The sequence below is a fragment of the Procambarus clarkii genome, chromosome 9 (genome assembly GCF_040958095.1).
Source record: "Procambarus clarkii isolate CNS0578487 chromosome 9, FALCON_Pclarkii_2.0, whole genome shotgun sequence".
Taxonomy (NCBI): Eukaryota; Metazoa; Arthropoda; class Malacostraca; order Decapoda; family Cambaridae; genus Procambarus; species Procambarus clarkii.
In genome coordinates, this window is record NC_091158.1 from 50,353,765 (window position 1) to 50,362,508 (window position 8,744).

Genomic DNA, 8,744 nt, shown 5'->3' on the forward strand with positions numbered 1-8,744 from the left:
AAATCCTACAGGGAAGGCTAAGAGGCAAAGCCCAAGATATTTTTATAAACATGCCTGACTGCGATTGTTTTGATGATAGTAAGATCAGGAAACGGATATTGAGGGCATATGAAATTACACCTGAAGCTCACTGCCAAGCTTATCACAACCTTAGGCCTACTCACAACCAACCTCTCACTGAATTTGCTAATGACCAAATAAGATTGTTTTAAGAATGGATTCGCTTAGCTTAAGACGAAACATATGAAGCACTCAAAAATTTAATTTTAGCAGAGAACTTTATAGACAATATGCCAGAGCCTGTAGCACAGTACCTTCGAGGAAGGACAGAAGTAGATTCTAATATTATGGATTTGGCCAAGATGTCAGAGAACTACCAGTTGGCGGGCAAAAGGTCCAATAAAAATAATTATAGCCCACATAAAAACAAAACTTATACCCACAGCCAGTCCAGCCCATTCTAACCCTATAACTAATGCACTTTCTGTTTCAGACATAACTAACCCTGTTAAATTGTCTAGCCCCACAGCACCTAAGGGTGAGCCAAAGGGCAATCCTGTTAGTAATGTCTCTTCTCCCTGAATAGTCTGGAGTTACTGTAAACATGCAAACCACATTACTAGCCAATGTTGGCAACTTCACCCGGAAAAAAAACCCAAAGCTCTTGTTGTGACACAGGGCTTTAGGCCTTCTGAAGGGTTAGGGAGTAAGACCTCCAACCCACAGTGGTTGGACCTGCTTACCCCATTCTTGTCGAAGGGGAGACTTTTGTTGTCTGAGGGTCCTTCCTGGAAGGACGTGGTGATCTTCCGAGACACCGGTGCCATCCAGACTTTAATCTTGGAGAGTGCGTTGCAAGGTGCCAACACTCTCGACACTGGAGAGGTAGTACTGCTCGAGGGTGTCACTAGTGATACTCGAGCAGTACCCCTGCATAAGGTTACCCTGGAATCTGATTTTCACAAGAGTGTTTGTACAGTCGGAGTCATGTCTTACCCACCTTTCTTTAATGTTGATGTAATAGTGGGTAATGATTTAGTAGGGGATAAGGTAGGGGGACTCCAGACTGCCTATTATGTTGCCTACCCCTAAGGTTTCCCTGGATCTACCTGCCACAGATGATAATGTTGTGTACTCTGTGTGCGCAGTGACCAGGTCTATGGGCCTTGAATGTAAGGGCAGCTCTGTGATTGCCAAGGTGGTAAATCCCGAGAACACGAGGAACTTTCCGAGTGGTGAAACCCAAGTGGACCTTGCGGACACGTTCATGGCCTGACTCGATGACCAGGCAGAGGACATTGTGGAGAGCCTACCATCGCCTCCTACCGAGAGTAGTGAGGAGGTGGAGAACACTGTTGAGCCTCGGCCAATGGCATCTGACCAAGGCATGGATGCCTCCTTGAGTGATTTACAGAAAGCTGACACCATTCTTGCAGAATGTTACGATGTAGCACTCTCTAAGGAGGAGATTGTAGATGCAGCAACTGGGTACTATTACAATGATCAGATTTTGATGAGAAAATGGAGACCACAGAGTTCTCCCTTGTCAAATGAGTGGGAGGTAGTCCACCAGGTTATGTTGCCTACCTGCTATAGGGAGAGAGTTTTGGCAGCTGCTCATGATGATCCTATGGGGGGATATCAAGGTATTAATATCACCGATCATAAAATCTTTAAACATTTCTTTTGGCCCAAGCTGAAAAGCGATGTGGCAAAATTTTGTAACGCATGTATTCCTTGTCAGCTTGTTGGGAAACCAAACCAGACACCACCTAAAGCTCCTCTAAGGCTTATTGTCATGCCAGAAGAACCATTTTCAGGAGGAGTCAGTGGGTAATTGAGCGGTTCCATCAAACCCTTATGCAGATGCTGAAGACATCGTGCGAGAATTCCCGCAAATTCTGGGATGAGAACCTGCCTTATGTTTTGTTTGCTGCTTGGGAGGGGGTATAAAGTTCACTGGGTTGTTCTCCTTTTGAGTTAGTCTTTGGCCATAAGGTTCGTGGACCCTTGCAAATGTTACAGGAGAATCTGTTAGGGAACGTAACGTTGACCGAAGGTTCGGCTTTCTTTGTGCAACACCACCAGAGACTCAGGGACTGCAAGGCGGCTGCACTAAAGTATCTTGGAAGACCTAAGAAAATATGAAAGAACGACATGATGGTAAGGCTAAGTTGCGGGTATTTCAGCCTGGTGACCCTGTCCTTTTATTAAAGCCTCAACTAGGGAACAATATGTCTCACAAGTACGAGGGCCCCTATATTGTGACAGAAAAGGTTGGAGACCTGGCATACAAAGTAAGGCACCCTGACAAGTGTAAGCAGGTGATGGTTGTACACTTGAACCGTCTGAAGAAGTACCAGGGCCCCAGGCCCGTCACTCTAACCAATGTTTCCTTTTCCAGTGAGGGAGGGGATGATTGTTCTGGGGACCCAACTAATCTCATTTTCAATAATTCTACTTCTGTGAATGCTGTGGAGGAGGGACTGTCCCATTTGCAGATGGGCCAACGTGAAGAGATGCAGTCATTGCTTGACGAATTCTCCAGTCTGTTCGGGGAGGTCCCGACCCAGACTGAAGCCATCTACCATGATGTCAAGTTGACGGACTACACCTCCATTCGCCTTCAACCCTATCGGATGAGTCCGGAAAAGAAGGCCATTGTAGGGAAAGAGATCGACTTCCTGCTCCAGCACAGCCTCATCCGGCCGAGCCAGGGCTCTTGGTGCTCGCCCTGCCTTTTGGTCCCCAAACCAGATGGCTCCTGGCGATTAAACACCGACTATTGGCAGCTCAACAAGGTGACCATTGTGGATGCCTATCCGGTGCCCCTCCTAGAAGACTGCATCGACGAGATCAGATACGCCACGTACCTCTCGAAATTCGATATGTTGAGAGGATACTATCAGATCCCACTCACTGAACGTGCCAAGCACTAACTGCGTGCATAACACCCGATGGTGTCTTCGAGTATCAAGTGTTACCGTTCGGCTTATGTAATGCCGATGTCACGTTCCAGAGGCTAATGAAATCTCTGCTCGGTAATGTACCAAATTGTTGGGCGTATTTAGATGACATTGTGCTTTTTGATAGTAATTTGACTGACCACATAGTTAGGTTATGCCATTTGTTCACAGTTCTGAAAAGTGCAAAACTAACTTTAAATGCAAAAAATTATCATTTTGGCCAAGCCACAGTGACGTATCTCGGTTATGAAGAGGGCCAAGGAAAAGTGTTACCTCGGCCGCATTCTAAATATAGCAAAAAAAGTTTCTAAAACTGTTGGCATTCTTTCTAAGATCAGATGTTATGTTCCTCGCCCTGCCCTGGTGACGCTCTATTACTCTCTCATCTATCCTTATCTCAACTATGGTATTTGTGCTTGGGGTTCTACTACCCAAAATCATTTACGTCCTTTAATTACCCAACACAAAGCTGCTATTAGAACAATATCTAACTCTGGCCCCAGACAGCATTCGGTACCCTTACTCAAATCTCTGAATATGTTAGATATTAAGTGGCTGCACATCCTCTCATGTGTACTCTATATATTTAAAACTCTAAATTGTAATGTCAAACCTGACCTTAAAAGCTTTTTAGAAGGTTGTAACAGAAGTCATGTGCACCCAAACCAGAAACAAATACCTATTTGATATTCCAAGAGTTAGACTTAAACTAGGAATACTCTACAAATCAAGGGACCCAGAATGTTGAATGACCTTCCCAATTATGTCAAAGATTGTACCTCTCTCAACCAGTTTAAGATGAAAACTAAGTACTACCTAATTAACTCCATGTAACCTACCTTAATTCTAAATGTCAACCCATGTCTTACTATATATATATATATATATATATATATATATATATATATATATATATATATATATATATATATATATATATATATATATATATATATATATATATATATATATATATGCCTATTCTTGCATAAACCACAAGTGAAGATTAACAATCTTTGGACAACACCCACCAGTGAGACTCGAACCCAGAAAGCACAACTACCTTCCAGTAGCTGCCATAACTAGTACGCTTTAACCCACTACACCATCAGACCCTACAAAAGAAGTAGAGACTTCGAGATATATATACATCTCAAATATCTCCACTTCCCGAGGGCACCAGATAAGTGTGAGGTTAGTCTGCGTTTTTCGTCAAGCCACTGTCAATGTGAGAGAACTCGTGTCCAGCTATAAGCCTATACTTGCATAAACCACAAGTGAAGATTAACAATCTTTGGACAACACCCACCAGTGAGACTCGAACCCAGAAAGCACAACTACCTTCCAGTAGCTGCCATAACTAGTACGCTTTAACCCACAACACCATCAGACCCTACAAAAGAAGTAGAGACTTCGAGATATATATACATCTCAAATATCTCCACTTCCCGAGGGCACCAGATAAGTGTGAGGTTAGTCTGCGTTTTTCGTCAAGCCACTGTCAATGTGAGAGAACTTGTGTCCAGCTATAAGCCTATACTTGCATAAACCACAAGTGAAGATTAACAATCTTTGGACAACACCCATCAGTGAGACTCGAACCCAGAAAGCACAACTACCTTCCAGTAGCTGCCATAACTAGTACGCGTTAACCCACTACACCATCAGACCCTACAAAAGAAGTAGAGACTTCGAGATATATATACATCTCAAATATCTCCACTTCCCGAGGGCACCAGATAAGTGTGAGGTTAGTCTGCGTTTTTCGTCAAGCCACTGTCAATGTGAGAGAACTCGTGTCCAGCTATAAGCCTATACTTGCATAAACCACAAGTGAAGATTAACAATCTTTGGACAACACCCATCAGTGAGACTCGAACCCAGAAAGCACAACTACCTTCCAGTAGCTGCCATAACTAGTACGCGTTAACCCACTACACCATCAGACCCTACAAAAGAAGTAGAGACTTCGAGATATATATACATCTCAAATATCTCCACTTCCCGAGGGCACCAGATAAGTGTGAGGTTAGTCTGCGTTTTTCGTCAAGCCACTGTCAATGTGAGAGAACTTGTGTCCAGCTATAAGCCTATACTTGCATAAACCACAAGTGAAGATTAACAATCTTTGGACAACACCCATCAGTGAGACTCGAACCCAGAAAGCACAACTACCTTCCAGTAGCTGCCATAACTAGTACGCTTTAACCCACTACACCATCAGACCCTACAAAAGAAGTAGAGACTTCGAGATATATATACATCTCAAATATCTCCACTTCCCGAGGGCACCAGATAAGTGTGAGGTTAGTCTGCGTTTTTCATCAAGCCACTGTCAATGTGAGAGAACTCGTGAAACTATAAGCCTATACTTGCATAAACCACAAGTGAAGATTAACAATCTTTGGACAACACCCACCAGTGAGACTCGAACCCAGAAAGCACAACTACCTTCCAGTAGCTGCCATAACTAGTACGCTTTAACCCACTACACCATCAGACCCTACAAAAGAAGTAGAGACTTCGAGATATATATACATCTCAAATATCTCCACTTCCCGAGGGCACCAGATAAGTGTGAGGTTAGTCTGCGTTTTTCGTCAAGCCACTGTCAATGTGAGAGAACTCGTGTCCAGCTATAAGCCTATACTTGCATAAACCACAAGTGAAGATTAACAATCTTTGGACAACACCCATCAGTGAGACTCGAACCCAGAAAGCACAACTACCTTCCAGTAGCTGCCATAACTAGTACGCGTTAACCCACTACACCATCAGACCCTACAAAAGAAGTAGAGACTTCGAGATATATATACATCTCAAATATCTCCACTTCCCGAGGGCACCAGATAAGTGTGAGGTTAGTCTGCGTTTTTCGTCAAGCCACTGTCAAAATGAGGAACTCGTGTCCAGCTATAAGCCTATACTTGCATAAACCACAAGTGAAGATTAACAATCTTTGGACAACACCCACCAGTGAGACTCGAACCCAGAAAGCACAACTACCTTCCAGTAGCTGCCATAACTAGTACGCTTTAACCCACTACACCATCAGACCCTACAAAAGAAGTAGAGACTTCGAGATATATATACATCTCAAATATCTCCACTTCCCGAGGGCACCAGATAAGTTTGAGGTTAGTCTGCGTTTTTCGTCAAGCCACTGTCAATGTGAGAGAACTTGTGTCCAGCTATAAGCCTATACTTGCATAAACCACAAGTGAAGATTAACAATCTTTGGACAACACCCATCAGTGAGACTCGAACCCAGAAAGCACAACTACCTTCCAGTAGCTGCCATAACTAGTACGCTTTAACCCACTACACCATCAGACCCTACAAAAGAAGTAGAGACTTCGAGATATATATACATCTCAAATATCTCCACTTCCCGAGGGCACCAGATAAGTGTGAGGTTTGTCTGCGTTTTTCATCAAGCCACTGTCAATGTGAGAGAACTCGTGAAACTATAAGCCTATACTTGCATAAACCACAAGTGAAGATTAACAATCTTTGGACAACACCCACCAGTGAGACTCGAACCCAGAAAGCACAACTACCTTCCAGTAGCTGCCATAACTAGTACGCTTTAACCCACTACACCATCAGACCCTACAAAAGAAGTAGAGACTTCGAGATATATATACATCTCAAATATCTCCACTTCCCGAGGGCACCAGATAAGTGTGAGGTTAGTCTGCGTTTTTCGTCAAGCCACTGTCAATGTGAGAGAACTCGTGTCCAGCTATAAGCCTATACTTGCATAAACCACAAGTGAAGATTAACAATCTTTGGACAACACCCATCAGTGAGACTCGAACCCAGAAAGCACAACTACCTTCCAGTAGCTGCCATAACTAGTACGCGTTAACCCACTACACCATCAGACCCTACAAAAGAAGTAGAGACTTCGAGATATATATACATCTCAAATATCTCCACTTCCCGAGGGCACCAGATAAGTGTGAGGTTAGTCTGCATTTTTCGTCAAGCCACTGTCAAAATGAGGAACTCGTGTCCAGCTATAAGCCTATACTTGCATAAACCACAAGTGAAGATTAACAATCTTTGGACAACACCCACCAGTGAGACTCGAACCCAGAAAGCACAACTACCTTCCAGTAGCTGCCATAACTAGTACGCTTTAACCCACTACACCATCAGACCCTACAAAAGAAGTAGAGACTTCGAGATATATATACATCTCAAATATCTCCACTTCCCGAGGGCACCAGATAAGTTTGAGGTTAGTCTGCGTTTTTCGTCAAGCCACTGTCAATGTGAGAGAACTCGTGTCCAGCTATAAGCCTATACTTGCATAAACCACATGTGAAGATTAACAATCTTTGGACAACACCCACCAGTGAGACTCGAACCCAGAAAGCACAACTACCTTCCAGTAGCTGCCATAACTAGTACGCTTTAACCCACTACACCATCAGACCCTACAAAAGAAGTAGACACTTCGAGATATATATACATCTCAAATATCTCCACTTCCCGAGGGCACCAGATAAGTGTGAGGTTAGTCTGCGTTTTTCGTCAAGCCACTGTCAATGTGAGAGAACTCATGTCCAGCTATAAGCCTATACTTGCATAAACCACAAGTGAAGATTAACAATCTTTGGACAACACCCACCAGTGAGACTCGAACCCAGAAAGCACAACTACCTTCCAGTAGCTGCCATAACTAGTACGCTTTAACCCACTACACCATCAAACCCTACAAAAGAAGTAGAGACTTCGAGATATATATACATCTCAAATATCTCCACTTCCCGAGGGCACCAGATAAGTGTGAGGTTAGTCTGCGTTTTTCGTCAAGCCACTGTCAATGTGAGAGAACTTGTGTCCAGCTATAAGCCTATACTTGCATAAACCACAAGTGAAGATTAACAATCTTTGGACAACACCCATCAGTGAGACTCGAACCCAGAAAGCACAACTACCTTCCAGTAGCTGCCATAACTAGTACGCTTTAACCCACTACACCATCAAACCCTACAAAAGAAGTAGAGACTTCGAGATATATATACATCTCAAATATCTCCACTTCCCGAGGGCACCAGATAAGTGTGAGGTTAGTCTGCGTTTTTCGTCAAGCCACTGTCAATGTGAGAGAACTTGTGTCCAGCTATAAGCCTATACTTGCATAAACCACAAGTGAAGATTAACAATCTTTGGACAACACCCATCAGTGAGACTCGAACCCAGAAAGCACAACTACCTTCCAGTAGCTGCCATAACTAGTACGCGTTAACCCACTACACCATCAGACCCTACAAAAGAAGTAGAGACTTCGAGATATATATACATCTCAAATATCTCCACTTCCCGAGGGCACCAGATAAGTGTGAGGTTAGTCTGCGTTTTTCGTCAAGCCACTGTCAATGTGAGAGAACTCGTGTCCAGCTATAAGCCTATACTTGCATAAACCACAAGTGAAGATTAACAATCTTTGGACAACACCCATCAGTGAGACTCGAACCCAGAAAGCACAACTACCTTCCAGTAGCTGCCATAACTAGTACGCGTTAACCCACTACACCATCAGACCCTACAAAAGAAGTAGAGACTTCGAGATATATATACATCTCAAATATCTCCACTTCCCGAGGGCACCAGATAAGTGTGAGGTTAGTCTGCGTTTTTCGTCAAGCCACTGTCAATGTGAGAGAACTTGTGTCCAGCTATAAGCCTATACTTGCATAAACCACAAGTGAAGATTAACAATCTTTGGACAACACCCATCAGTGAGACTCGAACCCAGAAAGCACA